General features: G+C 41.3%; 1 long non-coding RNA gene across 1 annotated transcript; it reads right to left on the reverse strand.

Annotated features, from left to right (window-relative positions):
- Positions 1-5,056: 5,056 nt before the first annotated feature.
- Positions 5,057-12,581, reverse strand: LOC138144405 (uncharacterized). Its single transcript, XR_011163941.1, has 3 exons — positions 11,382-12,581; positions 6,857-7,050; positions 5,057-5,198 (listed from the first exon to the last, which is right to left on the reverse strand). It is a non-coding gene; the product is annotated as an uncharacterized lncRNA (long non-coding RNA).
- Positions 12,582-16,023: the final 3,442 nt, after the last annotated feature.

Genomic DNA, 16,023 nt, shown 5'->3' on the forward strand with positions numbered 1-16,023 from the left:
AATAAGTAATTCTATTTTCGTATGTTGTATTACGTATATATCAAGATAAGGTATTGCAGTGCTTGTTTTCTTATTTGTTTCTCTACCTTCCCTGCTTTTTCTCCCCCCCCCCCCCCCCCCAAGATGTTAGTTATGACTCAGTGACTGAACCAAAGAGAGGTCTCAGGCAGATGTCATACCACACTCTAAGTAAAGGAACAAACCTGCCACATTCATTCTCTATTCCTTTCATACTTGGGGTTAAACTTCTAAGATTCATGAGTGCATTTCAACAAGTCTTTGAAAGGCAAAGACTCCCCCACCCCAAAAAAGCAACAATAAAATCAAATAATAACATAAAGCATCAGTTGAACATCCATTCCCTGCCCTACTCTCTACTGTCATCCTCTTGCCTCTTTCCCAACTCCCCAGGCATGAATTTTTAAAATTCACTGTGACTCATCTACACTCTGCAACTTTTTCTATTGTATTCTTAGCTGCTCATTCATGCATTCATTCATGTACTTTTTTCTTTCATAGGATTGTAGGATTTAGACCTAGAAAGGGGCTGGAGATCATTTTATTGAAACTCTCTCTCTCTCTCCCACTTTCTCTCTTGAATTGAGGCCCATAGAAACGAACTCACCCAAAGTAGCAAGTAGCATTGATTCATTTATTCCTTAAACAAATATACATTGGCCACCTACTATGTGCAAGGTGCTATATCTAAATGTCTAAGAGGATATAAATATGAGAAAGATATTATGATTTCTGGACTCAGAAAGCTTGCAACCTAATAGGGAAGCTAAGACAAATGCTTGAATAGCTGTAATACAAGGCAAAATGTTCTAAGTGCCAATAATACTGTAGGGATTTGGAGGAGATATAACATGGAGTTTGGGGCAGGGAATCATTGAAGAAGGAATTGTAACATTTAAGTTAGGCCTTGAAGAATGGGTAGGATCTTAATAGGTGAATGTGGGTGAAGAAGATATATTAAGGGCAGAGAAAACAAATGAGCAAAAGAAAAGGTGAAAAGTTCTAGGTTCCTTGGCCAATAACAAGCCATGTATTTTGGATGGAGAATACATCATGCATAAGAAAATAGTGGGAGATAAGGTAAATAGCGAAATCATGGAAGACCTTAAAGGGACTATATTCTGATGCAGCAGGGAACAACTGAAGGCTAAAATTTTAGCAGGAGAGGGGTAAGATCTGACAACAAAATAAATCTGGCATTTGTGAACAGAATGAATTAAAAATGGATTAAGGAAGGTTAGGAAGTGGTTGCAATAGACAAATACAGGACAGATGAGAGTTGAAGCTAGGGGATGGCAGTGTGAATAGAAAGAAGTAAGGTCATATGTGGGAGACACTGAAGATGTCCCATCAATAGTTCTTCACATACTTATAGGACACCTCCTCCTAGATGTGTCAACAGTAGTACCTCAAAGTCAGTAAGTATAAAATCTAGTTTATTTCTCCTCTAAACTTGTTCCTCATTCTCACTTCATTGTTTGTATTTATAACTTCACCTTCGACTAGTCTCTCATGTTTGTAATTAGCTTCAGGTTTATTTTTGACCTTTCCCTCTCCCTCATCTAATTGGTTACATTGAGCTTAGAATTAGGTTTATGGTTACATACGGTGCCATTAAAGATTAAAGATGGTTCCACCTTCAAAGCATACCTTGTATCAATTCCTTCTTTCCTATTCTGGCTAAGACACAGTTCTTCCAGGCTGCCTTTCATATAACTACCAGAATAACCTTCCTTATGCCCAAATCTGGTTCAAAAACCTTCAGTAGTGTCCTATTGCTTACCAAGAGAAGTTTAAACTCTTTAGTTTGTCATTCAAGACCCTCTACAATTTGTCACAATCTTAACAACCTCTTACAACCTTAATTTTCCAGTCTTATGTTTTTTCTATCTATTGTATCTATCTATTCAGTCTATGTTCCAAAGTAGATTCTATACTCCCCATCATGCACCAAGACACATGTTTTTCTGAATCCCTTATATCTAACAAGAATGTATCAAGCACCTATTATGTGCCAGGCCCTATTCCAGCTGCTAGGGATAGAAGACAAAAATGAAAACATTTCTCAAGGAGTTTACATTCAACTGGGCATCTTATAGTTCAATAATATTTCATTACATTAGTAAACACAATTTGTTCAGTCATTCTCCAATTTAATGGTTACTCATTTTTAGTTTGGGGAGATTTTTTTACCCCAAAAGAGTGCTGCCATGAATATTTTGCTATATGCAGGACCTTTCATTCTGTTGCTAACTTACTGGGGTATATCTGTTGTTCAGCTCATGTCATGTACAACTCTTCTTGTCCTCTTATGGGATTTTCTTGGTAAAGACAGGGGAGTGGTTTGCCATTTCCTTCTCCAGTGGAAAACAGAGGTTATGTGACTTGCCCAGGGCCATACAGCTAGTGAGAGTCTAAGGACAGATTTGAGCTCCAGGTCCAGTACTCTTTCCATTGAACCATCTAGCTACCCCTAATAAATTATATACCTAGCAGTAACTGTCACGTGATTCCCATTTTTCTCCCAGAACAGTTGGACCAATTCTCAGCTTCATCAATAGTATGTTCCTGTGCCTGTCTTCCCACAGTCCCTCCAACATTAACTGTTTTGATTTCTTTTGTCATCTTGACCAATTTAATGGTGGTAATAGGAAACCTCAGAATCTTTCAAATTCAAATTTATCTTATTTTCAGTGATTTAGAGCCAGAGTTATTGATACTTATAATTGTTGATCATTTGTATTTCTTTTTCTGAAAATTGTTTATTTTTATCCTTTGACCTACAAGGGTGAGAAACCTGCAGCCTCAAGGCCAGCTGTGGCCTCAAGGCCAAAGTTTTCCCACCCCTGAGTTCTAAACTCTTCTCTCCAGAAGTTAAAGTCAAAATTTCCAACCATACTGCCCGACTTCCTGTTGCTGGTACTTACCATTTCTCTCCTCAGTGCCTATGCACAGGCTACTGGCTATGCCTAGAATAATGTCTCTTCACCTGTGCCTCCCAGAAGGCTTTTAAAGCTCAAGCCCAATTATCACTTCCTCCACTGAGCCTTTCCTAATCTTCCTAATTTCTAGTGCCCCACCCATTACTTTGCACTTCTATGAGTATTTGTTGTTTCCTCCAAAGGAATATAAACTCCTTGAGGGTAGGGTGTGTTTCATTCTTTTGTTTATTCTGTATACTTACTCCCCAGGACCTAGTAGGCTTTTAAATGTTGGGTGTTAGTAGGAAAAGAGAGAAGAGCTAAAAACTTGAGTGACAATGTGCCAAAAGAAGTGAGACAAGACACCCTGAGTAAAATTTGGAAGTGGATGTTATTTTTCCTCGGGATTGTCTGGGTCAGGCCCAAATCAAACAATGAGTCTGCATGGACAATGTGCCAGCTTTTAAAGGGACGCCATGAGGCCAACGGCTAGGTATTACATAAGCAGAAACTTGCAGAGGCCAAAAACAGTGATTGGTCAAAACTGGAAATTCCCGCCGGCGCCAAGTCTCCCTGATCCAGAAGACCCCCCCACCTCTGTGCAGGTGAGCTGACTGGGGAACGGTGGAGATCCGGTGGGGGAGGGGGCAGGGAAGAATGGGGTCATGCATAACTGGGAATTTACCCTAGGCTGAAATTCCTGCTCAGAGATCCATTGGGGGAGAGGTCATGCACAACATTAGTAGCGTTTACAGAGCTTTGGTTAGCAAAGGGGAGATGACCATATTTGTAGGCAAAAAAGGAGCCCAACGGAGGCAAAGGACTGAAGATTCAAGGAGATAATTGATGGAGCAAAATTAACCACATAAGAATTGAGCAGATGTGAATATAATAATATCATACTCCATTTTCCTAACTTTGGCCAATATCCTCCATTCAGGGAACCATCATACACATGATGAGAGCATAAAGGACTTATACCTAGTCTTGGGCTTTGTCTGGAACTTAGTTCCTTCCCTTGGAGCCAGATAAGGGTTCCTCAGGCCCCAGGGCTTTTATCTTTCATTCTTTTCTAAATTTTCATTGATCTCTAAGCAACAAAATTCTTGGACCTTCTGACTCCCTGAGTCTATTTGGCTCTCTGAGATCAGACATCTACTGCACTAAGTCTCTTCAGTTACCAGCCAATGGATTTTTCACTGGCTTGCCTGGTATTTTATCATACATGTCAACTTCTTCTTATTGATATCAGTTATATAATAGCTTTTTTTTTTTTTTAGTTCTGCCATTAGTAACCTACCACTATATTGGAGCCAATTTCTAATTCCCTTATGCCCTTGCCCCTATATACTCTAGCCCACAAGAGTATGTTTCTAGGATTTATTTATAAGGGAAAAAAGTAAATAGAAATCAGGAATAATCCATCAGGATAAATAATTAGTGGTGCTTACAAATCTCATTAGTTGCAGACCATGTGACATCTAACTTCCTTGATCAATTTATCTAGCTATAAATTGACCTAAGCTTGACCAGACTATTATTCTTTTTCTACCTGGAAGACCTATTTCCTTATTGCCTGATAGCTTCTTCACCACTGGAATATCACAAAAGAAATTTTTTGATTCACACATTTGAGACCATTCAAGCAAATTCATACAAGTCTATTTTTCCAGTCTTCTTCTAAGCCAATCTACATGCTTTTATCTGCCTTACTTCTTTCTAAGGTTTTTGGTGTCTATCCACCTTACTTTTTCCCCTCCAACCAAGGTTGGGAAGAAAATTAAAAGTGCTAGATAGTTTTTCTTCATCCTTTCAAAAATCAGAATAATTCAATCTGATAGCAGATTATCCTCAAAGTTCACAATAGACAGACAGTTTACTCATGAGGGACCCTAAACAGAATGGACAAGTCCATGGTCACCTATATGTTAGGATCTGCCCATTAGTTGTGGATATCCCTTGGTATCTCCTTTCAATGTCCATCTTCACAGATTCATAAATTCATAGATCACGAGAGCCAGAAGGGACCTTGGAAGTCATCTTGTTTAACCACTTCATTTTACAGGTGAAGAAACTCCAGTTTCTTCGATTCCATTCTTGTGTTTTGGATTTGGGGCTTTGTTTTTTTTTGTTGTTGTTGATAACTGGATCCTCCTTTCTCAACCCCGCTGGATGTGTGGTGGTCACTCACAGGCCAATCCCACTGCTGGTTGTCCTAGGAACTTTGGTCTGCCCTGTTTCCAACCTGGGCTAGGAAATCTGGTGTGCAGAGCAATAATTAGGAGAGAATAACAATCAATAATAATAATAACAATAACAATAAAGTTAGAACCAGAGAGTTGGTATTAAAGGGTGTGGAAGCTCTAAAGCCTCTTCTTGTATTATACAATAGTAAGATTTCTGGGGCAGCCAGGTGGCAGCAGTGAGTAAGAGTGACGTCCCTGGCATTGGGAGACCCAGGATCGGTTCTGGCCTCAGATACTTGGCACCCACACAAAATAACTGGCCATGTAACCTTGAGCAAGTTACTTAACCCCAATTGCTTTAAAAAAAAAAAATTAAGATTTCATATCATGACAGTGTCCCTAGTCTAGAATCTTTTTGTAACAGAGGCCTAAATCATTTCTAAAAGGAAACTAAGTCAAAGTACAGGAAAGAACTCTGCTGTTCCTGACAACAGAACCAAGGCCAGAGCCCCTTTGAATAATCCAGTTAAAAGCACTGCTTCTTTCTCTATCCTTGACCTCATTGGTTAGATTTAGGAAAATAATTCTCCTTGTGTGCCCAAGTTGTTAGTTTTGTTCTGTCTGTTTTTTTTTTTTCCAAATCTAGTCCAAACTTTAGTTTTCCTGTTTAATCTTTCTGTAAAATTGTATCTGGCTTCACTCCTTCACTCTACAAATTGCCAGTAGAAAATAGCTTGTGTTAGAGAAACTTTAGAAAAGCAGACTAGGTCTCAAGAAATTTGTTTCTGACTGACTTGTACCAAATAAGAGCACTGAATTCTTCTTTCACTGGGTCCTTACTACTCCCAGAGACTAAAATTGGGAAACTGTGTGACCTTTCAGAAGCAGGAGCTGGGAAGTGTCCCAGAAAGTCGTAGATTTTTCTTTCCCCTTATAATAAAGCCTTCCTCTGGTACATTGTGGTCAGTTGCGGGCTATAGTCTGAAACATTCTTTTGGCAACCATGCTGAATACTCTCTATTCCAAAGTATTCTGGTACCCCTACAGAGGCTGCGTATCAAGAAAGACAGAGGTCAGGAGCTTCATCTGAGAGACTTTATCAAATCCTACCTAATTTAACCCTTAACGGTATGTGCATCTCTTTACTAACCAGTAATTTGGGGGCTTAGGGGACATATCCTTAACTGATGTTTTCAAACTAAAATGATATGAAAATTATAGGGCAATATATAAATAGTGGCTGGGCAGTAACATATCACATATGCACAGCTATACCAATGATAGTACTAAGTAAAAACTGTTGTCTTTCATATTAGAACTAAAATAAAATCCTTTGTCCACCAATATGTATGTGGTATTTATGAATATGTGTGTATATATACATGTACATATGCATATTTATATATGCATGCATCCATATACACATATATACATGACAGAGCAGTATGACATAGTGGTAAAAATGACAGATGGAGCCATAAAACCCAAGTTCAAATTCCCACCTCTGATACTCACTAGCTATTTGACAATGAGGTGCATGGGGTGTTCAGGGAGGACTAGCACCTCTGGTGTGCCAAGCACTTTTAAGGGCTCCTCATCTGCCTTTGCTGTCCACCTTCACCCAACTTTCATCTGTAGCTCCAAGAAGTTATATGATGTACAGGAGCCACATCTGGGTAAAACTCAGCAGATGGGCTAAACTAGGGTGAGGGTAATAAACAGATCTCAAACCTGTTGGTGAGTTGGAGGGATGTCTACCCCAAGCATGTGAAGATTTCCCCAGTGGGAATGGGTAGATGAGAAGAACTTGTTCCAGTGGCCATGAAGGTGGCTTGGTCAGACATCAAAGATTCGAAGGTTATCCACTGCATGCAGGGCCATTGCCAGTCACCCTGACTTTTATCTCCCATTGGACTTCAAGGACTCTGGAAGAGAAACAGTGAGGCTGACAACTCTGTGGGACTCTGCCTCACTTAAATCTAATTCACTCACAAGTCAAGATATCACCTTCCTGATGTTATTGGTTATCTTTGAAACCAAGAACTAACATTGGACAATGGGCAAGTCATTTAATCTCTCTAAGCCAGTTTCTCCATCTGTAAAATGGGGATAAAAATACCTTATTTACTGTGAAACTCAAATTAGATAATTCATATAAAGTACTTTGCAAATTTTAAAGTCATATACAGGGTGTCCCAAAAGCCTAAGTGCAGCTTGGAAGCTCATACACAGTGTAAATATCAGTTCAGGGGAAAAACTCCATCGAGCAATGCAGATCAACAACTCATCTGTAATTTATAGTTTTATAGAATTGCCCTGGAGGTTCTGAGTAGTTAGTGACTACTCTTGGCTACAAAACTAGTATGTGTTAAAGACAGGATTTAAACATATGTCTTTATGACTCCAAGCCAAGCTCTCTATCCACAATGCCACGTTGATCGCTAAAGTAAAATGTGTGCATATATATATATACTATATATATATAAAATGTGTGCATATATATACACACACATATATACATACACCCCACATGCATACATATATAGATATATACACATACATCTATATATACATGTACACACACATATACATACACACAGAGACATATTTGAGTTTCTAGATCACCTCTGGGGAATTTTTCTGCTTCCTGGATCAAATTCTGAGAAAATCTCTTCTGGAAAGCCTTGAGGAGTTGAGCTGTTACCAACTCTACTTGGACAAGCATGCTGGTCACAAAGTCTCACTCATATATTATTTTAACAAGAAAAATCAGAAAGAAAAGAGGAAAATCAAGAGAGTTCACAGTGACCCTGAAGGCCACCAAGTACATACATCAGTGCCTATGGACAGCCTTCACCCTGGAGGTCTTGTTCCAGCTGAAAACATCTCTCTGTGTGTCTTTCCACCCAAAGCTAGCCTCTGCTTTCAACTGTTCTTAGTGGGTCCTGCCTTTCTTCTGAACCGAACAATTACAGTACACACGACTTACAGATTTTGGTTTTTCCTTCACGCACTAATCTTGCTTACAAAAAGTTGTCCGCGTGTTGTCCTTAGATTGTAAACTCCTTTAAAGCAGGAACAGGGTTTTTTGTTATGGTTTTTTGCCTTTCTTTGTATTCCCTGCATTTAGCACAATGCCCAGCACACAGTGGTTGCTTAATAAAACTTAGTAGACTAACTATACATGTTCTTCCACCCCTTTGGGGTTATGTAGATAATGAGGTCTGTGGGCTTATTCTTAGGTCCACAGGAGAGGAGAGAATTCTCATTTTCTCTCCTCATTCCTTTCTCTATTGTTAAAGCCATCTCTCCTTATAAATATTCATCTACTGCTGGCCCCTAGTTCCTTGTGGTTCCAAAGAGAAGCCACATGAATGCATAGGCCTCTTTTTCTAGGTCTGAATACACCTGGTGTCTCTTCATCTTTGACTCCCTTTGTGTCTTCTCCCAGCTAATCAGTGCAGTGGATAGAAGCTTTGTATCTGGCAGACTCATCTTCCTAAGTTCATATTTGACCTCAGACACTAGCTACATGACCCTGGGCAAGTCACTTAACCCTGTTTGCCTCAGTTTCCTCATTTATCAAATGAGCTGGAGAAGGAAATGGAAAACAAGTCCAGTATCTTTGCCAAGAAAACTCCAAATGGAGTCACAGAGTCAAACAGGACTGAAAAAAGAAGGACTGAAACACAAAGTGTCTCTCCAGGTTGTGTCTGTGATTGTTTCTATCTGGGTCTTTTTCTGCCTCATTCTCTAAGAAGGACTCCTCTAGCTGCAACTCCAATCTCCTTCTGCTCACGCTCTCTCTCTCTCTCTCCTCTTTTTCTTTTCTCTCATCTCTTCTTTTACTTTTCTCTCTCTCTCTCTCTCTCTCTCTCTCTCTCTCTCTCACACACACACACACACACACACACACACACACACACACACACAAGCTAGATAGGTGCTAGCAACAGAAAAATCTTGCCCTCAGGGAGCTTGTAATCTAATAGAACGACCACTACATGTACATAATAAGATCCAGAATCAAATGCAATAAAAGCCACTGAGACATACAAAGTGTTCTAAGACAATCTGAGGAGGAATCAATCACTTTCAGCTGGGCCCAGTAAGGGTGAGACAAGGCTTCATGGAAGGCTTTGATGACATCTGGGCTGAGTCTTGAAGGAAGAGAAGGATTTCAACAGATAGAGTTGTGGAGGGACTACATTTCAAGCAGTGAGAAAGGACTATGTGCAAAATGGAGATTGCAGATGTAGGATGAGTCCAGGGAACAATAAAGTCATTTTGACTGGAACATGGAAAGGATAGTGGTATGAAATAAGGCTAGAAAGGTAGGCTGGAATCAAAGGAGAGAATGGACCCAGTGGATCTTTCCTTTAGACCATAAGGGCATTGCAGGCTGAGACAGTGTCCAGATACATGATAGGCAATAAAAAACAGGAATTGGCAATGATAATGAAAAGGACAAATTCAAAAAGAAACTTTAAGGTCTAATGACCATTAGGCTTCCACTGATTTACCAAAGTGATTCTTCCAGAACATAGGTCTGACCATGCCATACCTCTGCTCAATAAATTTCAGTGGTTCCCTACTGCCTCTAGTGTTGTCCTTGCTGTTGTTGAGTTGTTTCAGACATGTCCAATTCTTCGTGACCCCACTTTGGGGTTTTCTTGGCAAAGATACTGGAGTGATTTGCCATTTCCTTCTCCAGCTCATTTTATAGATAAGGAAACCGAGGCAAAAAGAATTAAGTGACTTGCCCAGGGTCCCACAGCTAGTAAGTGTCTCAGGCCAGATTTGAGCTTGGGAAGATGAGTCTTCCTGACTCCAGCCTGAGCCTCTATCCATTGTGCCACCTAGCTGCCCCATTACCTCTAGTTAGTACCAAATATAAAATAATGTGGCATTTAAGGCTCTTTATTACCTGGCCTCTTTCCTGCCTTTCCATATGCAAACACACACATTTACATTCTGTCTCCCCCATTAGAGTGTATGCTCTTTGAAGGCAGGAGATGTTGTTTTAATTTGCTTTGCCTTTCTTTGCATCCCCAGCACTTAGCAGAAGGCCTAGAACATGGGAAGTGCTTAATAATTGCATGCTAATTAACAATCCACACCAGACGAGGCCCTTCCCATACTTTTGCTATATCCTCACAACCTTCAAGATTAAGGCTTCGAAAACCAAACCATAGAGTAAATGCAGGTGTTCCCAGCTGGTGCCTGAACTACACTCCCAGTCTCCCATTTCAGATTACTCAGGGAAAGCACTTAAAACAATAGTTTAGTCTCCTCCCTAGGCTTGTTCCAGTTACCATTTTTGTGATAAAGTTAGATAGTAAAAAAAAAAAATGTTCTTTGTGAAACATCTACAATTTGCTTCTTTGGTTGGATAAGTGTATAATACATGCCTCTCAAACTAGAAAGCAAGATGACTTCTTAGTAATCAATTTCTTTGGCAGAATAACAATAATCTTGTTATTCTTACATTCATATAACATTATAAATCAATATGACTAAAAAGCATGGAATCACAGATTTTTGGAATCAACTAGTTAAACCTGCTTCCAGATGTGGAAACACAGAGCTAGCAGGGTGGAAACGACTAGGTCTAGGTAGACAGGCCACCAATTGCAAACCCAGTATTTCAGCCTATTTTCTCCAGTTCTACATGAAAGACCTCTTCCACCATATCACACCTACGCTCTTCTGGTTAGGGGCAGGCAGAAAACTCTTATTTTCTCCTTCTCTCTAAATGTTTATTTCTTTGCAAGCCTAGGTTACTACTTCTAAAATCAGTCTGACCTGACATGTGGAGCAGGCAAGTCCAATCAGTAAATCAGTCCAATCAGCAAAGGAAGGCTGGGTGACTGACCAGAGGCACCGCTGAGTCACAAAAATGCTTATTAACTAATCACTCAATGGAGGCTCCTGCCCTTTTCCTCTCTTTTCACAATAAAAGGGACCTGGCTGGACCCTTACATAGATTTCTTCTTCAAGGTACTTCTAATCTAGCCATTTCTGATGAGGGAAAGAAAAAAAAAACCAACAACAAATCACAAGAACTCTCCTCGGGAAGGAAATGGGGAATGGGAAGGGGGGCTCGTTGGAGGAAGAGTTGTTTTTGATGCCATTTTAAAAGTAATAACACTACCCTTCGATCCCTGGACTGTTTTCAAAGCAGAGGTTGAGTCCCCGCCCGCCGTAGGAAGTGCGGGTTTACATTACCGCAGCAGCAAAGAGCCCAATGACTCACCCTCTGATACCAGAGACTTTTGTTTACTCTGAGATCTCCCGCTGAGTGCTGCCTGGCTCTGATGTACTTAGGCGACCTGATCACCTTTCTTCCTAGAGTCTCTACCGGTTATTCTTAATGCGGTTTCATTTCTGTGCCCTGCACGGAACCAAAGACGCCCAACCCTTTCAGAAGAAAAAACAAAAAACAAGGGGCCTTAGGGGTTTTCCCGTTGGGCTAGTCCAGTTTATCTCAAAGAAGCTAACCAAAGCCTGTAACAATCGAGCATTCCCGGTGGCAGGTAGGAAATTCCAACTCGGTTGCTTGTTCCCCCAGCACAATGAGAGGCGAAGCAAACAGGATGCATTTTCCTTGGCTGAGGTGGGCAGAACAAGCCCGTGGCTGTTACTGGGTACGGGAGACACCGTGGCAGAGACCTCGTATGTCCTTGAACCGCGCTGGCTGCAGACAGGAGGAAAGAGTACATAGGTACATTTCCAATGGTTATTTATACACGAACACAGGCTGAATCATAAGCCTCAGAAAGCAAATGAATGAAATGGAGATGATCATCTGTTCTCAGCTCAGCGGGCAGACGACAAGCAGGCAGCCAGACAGTCGAGCTGGGTAATGCCCCGGCAGGCACGCAGGCACACGCTCTGTCGGCATCACCCTTCAGGGGACTTTGCAGGGATCCCAACGGGCTGCGGAGGAACCGAAGCCCAAAGCTTAGAGAACCGAATGAAGCCTTAAAGGACTCGCATCTGGGCGGCAGCAGACGGAAAAGGACACGCTGCTGTGTGCACTCAGCCATAATAGTTTTTCCCCAACTCTTGCCTCCGGGAAACTATTTCCTGGAACAACTCAACAAGGGAAAAGCTCATTTCCCAGCATTATAGAGTCATTCCTAGAACTGTTCCTCTCCGAACACATGGCTTCCTGGAAGGTTTTTCTCTCCCCTGGAATCTATCTAGTGAGTAAAGAGATCGTCTAAGAGGTGGCAAGGCAAAGCTGAAAGCGACATTTGAGACCAGCTAGTCCAATTCCCGCGTCCCCATTTTGCTGGTGAGGAACCTGAGGGATGGCTTGAGGAGTGAGAACTAGCCCAGGCTAGGGAATGATTCAGCAAGGGGGAAAGAACTCTAAAGAAACAGTATCACTCCGGTAATATTTGGGGAAATGCAATGTGATATGGACAAATGGCTTGGAGCCAGGAGTCCTGAGAGCTCATTAATCCTCTCTGTGCTGTCCTACTTACCTGGGTGACTATGGGTAAGCCTCAATGTGCTCATCTGTAAAATGGGGATAATAACACTCCAATGACTTACCTCACATTTATTTATAGGGTTATTGTAAAAACCAAACGATATTGTGTAAGTAAAATTCTATCCGTTAAAGTATATATACATGTTAACTATTATTTGCTGTAAAATACTGTTCCAGAACTTGTGACTTAATGGAAAGAGCACTGACCTCAGAGCCAGAAGACCTGCCTTGACACATTCTAGCTATGTCCACAGGCAAGTCACTTAACCCTTCAGTGTCCCAGGCCTCTCTAAGCCCCCAAGTGTCAAACCAATAAGAAATAAAGGAAGTTTCCCATGCTTCTGAACCATAAATCTGGGCAAACATATAGTGTGTTCCACGGGGAAAAAGAATGCCCTCTTATCTAGTAATTCAGGTCCTCCAAGGCCCAGCACATATCCCCATCTCCTTGATGGATACTTTCAGATTGCTCCTGCACACACTGGTTTCTCCCTTCCCAGAACGCTATAGATTTTTTTTATCTCATCCTACGAAATGTCACACATGATATACAGTGTATCCCAAAAGTCTCAGTGCACTTCTGTGCTGAGACCTTTGGGACACCCTGTATATACTGTGCAGTCTTGCTTCCTCTCTCTCATACCTATGTTTTGTCTCATTGATGTTTCTGTTTATTCTGTGACTCTGGTGAGGTGCACAGATATTAAAAATAAACAATATCAACATTTTGTTTTATTTGCCTGAAATCAACTATTATTTTCTCAGGGCAAATAGGTAAAAGTCTATTTTCAATGCTGTTTGAAGTGAGGGGGTTTGTGCTATTATCGAGAGCAGTAACTGAGGCTCTAAGACATCCACAGTGATCTCACTGGGATTTTGATGGGGAGAAATTCTTGAAGCCTCTTCATCCTTAATTTCCTGCTGTCTTCCCAATTATGCAGGCTCAGAATTTCACAGGCACCTTTGCTCTTCCCTTTCCTCCCTCCCAATATTTACTCCAATATGAAATGCCAAGGCCTCTTAATTTTACCTCTGCAATATCACGTATGTCCATGCCCTTCTCTCCACATACTCATCCACTGCCCTCCTTCAGAGACTTATCAATTCTTGCTTGCCAGGACTATTGTCATAGCCTCCTAAATGCTCACCTTGTCTTTAAGAGTCTCTATCTACTCTAGTCTATCTCCCACCCAGGTACCAGTTATCTTCCTAGGGCACAGGTCTGGTCAAGTCACTTCTTTGCTTAAAAACCTCAGTGGTTGGGGCGGCTACGTGGCGCAATGAATAGAGCACCCTCCCTGGAGTCAGGAGGACCTGAGTTCAAATCTAGTCTCAGACACTTAACACAGTTACTAGCCATGTGACTTTGGGCAAGTCACTTAACCCCACTTGCCCTCCAAAAACAAACAAACAAAAACCTCAGTGGTTCTCTAGGAACTAGAGAACAAAATTCAAAATCCTTAGCCTGGCATTTACAGTTCTCTATAGTATGACTCCAATCTCTCATCTCCAAATTTATTTCATTATTCTACCCATCACAAGCTCTACAGTTTTGACCAGCTGGACTACCAGTCATTCCCTACTCTATAACTATATCCTACCATCTCTGACCTATGTGTTTCTATACCTAAGATGTCCTCCCTCCTTCCTCTGACTCTTATTTCCTTCAGTATTCATTTCAAATGCCTTCTTCTACTCAAGACCTTTTCTGGTCCTCTTCCCCCAACCCAAGCTGCTATGCTTCCCTTATTCCTCAAAAATTTCATTTATTTGATATGCATAGCTCTCCATGAGGAGACCAATTCACACTGGTCATGTTCCAGAGAGATTTGCTTACCCCAGGTTCAAGGTATTCTGAGGATTCACATCTCTAATACTGTTAACAAATGAGTCCCCACCAGTGTGTCTACCTAAAATTGTCACAGGACACAATTAGATCAAAGCAAAAGGAAATACTGAAATGACAATAAGGATAATAGCAATAAAACACCTGCCTTCCATGCTGGAGTGCACTCTCCACACCCAGTGTCAACAGAAAGAGAAGACACACTTAGAAGTCATGAGAAGCGAGGCACACATATGTATGTACGTACATACATATGTATAACCACGACATATGTGAGGAAGGGCAATTCCCATTTCCAATGCTTCAGGGCTGCAGATATCTTCCCACTACTCTAGATATCCTTGATCTCACAGTTGCCACGGGACACTGCTCTGCTGAATGCTTCCAGGTGATGTAAGCTGTAACCTGTTCCACAGACCACTGCCAAACACTACTTGACCAGAGTCTACATTGCATCCAGCTTGTGACTCAGCTGACATCCTTGGCAAGGGTTCCATAGCACTCTTTCAGAAGAAGCAGTAATGGAGCAGCTAAGTGGTGCATTGACTAGAGCACTAACCCAGGAGTCAGGAGGACCTGACTTCAAATCCAGCCTCAGTCACTTGACATACTCACTAGCTGTGTGACCTTGGGCAAGTCACTTAACCCCAATTGCCTTGCCTTCCCCCCTCCAAAAAACAAACAAACAAGAAGGAGCAGTAACCCTTACCTCAGAAGCTTCCCTTCGATGCTCTGAGGTCTTCCAGATCCACAGCAGGAACTTCTCAGTCTTAAGGCATCAAGTTCTCTGGAAGGAGAGCCAAGAGCCATCCAGCAAGCTTCAGTCTTTTAGCCTTTCATTTCATTGACTCTTCCTGGTGCAGGGTTAGGTTCCCACTCTAACTTATAGTCATTGGCTAATACACTTCCATAAACCTGGCAGAAGTCATTTTTCCAATAGTCACTAAATATCTTTGGAGGTTCAGGCTTCTCAGGTCTTAAAATGATGATCCTCTCCGTCATAATTGTAAATTGAGAAAAGTTTCAGAAATAACCTATGCATTGGATGCAAGTTAAAAGTCTGTGCTAAACTTTTAGCAGTCTACAATAGGAACTTTCAATTTCTTTCCTCTTCTCTTTTTAAACCCATACAATCTAGTTTCTGAGCTCATCATTCCACTAAAACTGCTCTAACATTACTAATGATCTTTTAGTTGCCAAACCCAATGATTTCTTTCTCTGTCCTCATTCTCCCTGACCTCTCTGCAGCCTTTGACACTGTTAATCACTCTCTCTCCTTAATACTCTTTCTCTCTAGGTTTTCAGGACACCTCTCTCTGTCCTAGTTCTCCTACCTATCTACCCATTTCTGTCCATTTGGCTGGATCCTCCAGATCCCTGCCCTCTAACCCTAAGTGTCCCCTGGGGCTTCTCCTGGGTCTTCTCTTCTCCCTCCATACTATTTCACCTGGTGATCTTATTGGCTCCCATGGATTTAATTACTATCTCTATGCTGATGTTTCTCAAATCTCCCTATCTGCCCCACCCCTCCAATCTCACATCTCCAACTGT

This window comes from Petaurus breviceps, unplaced genomic scaffold, assembly GCF_028583685.1.
Source record: "Petaurus breviceps papuanus isolate PSGF00001 unplaced genomic scaffold, PetGlider_PUasm1.0 90700, whole genome shotgun sequence".
Classification (NCBI taxonomy): domain Eukaryota; kingdom Metazoa; phylum Chordata; class Mammalia; order Diprotodontia; family Petauridae; genus Petaurus; species Petaurus breviceps.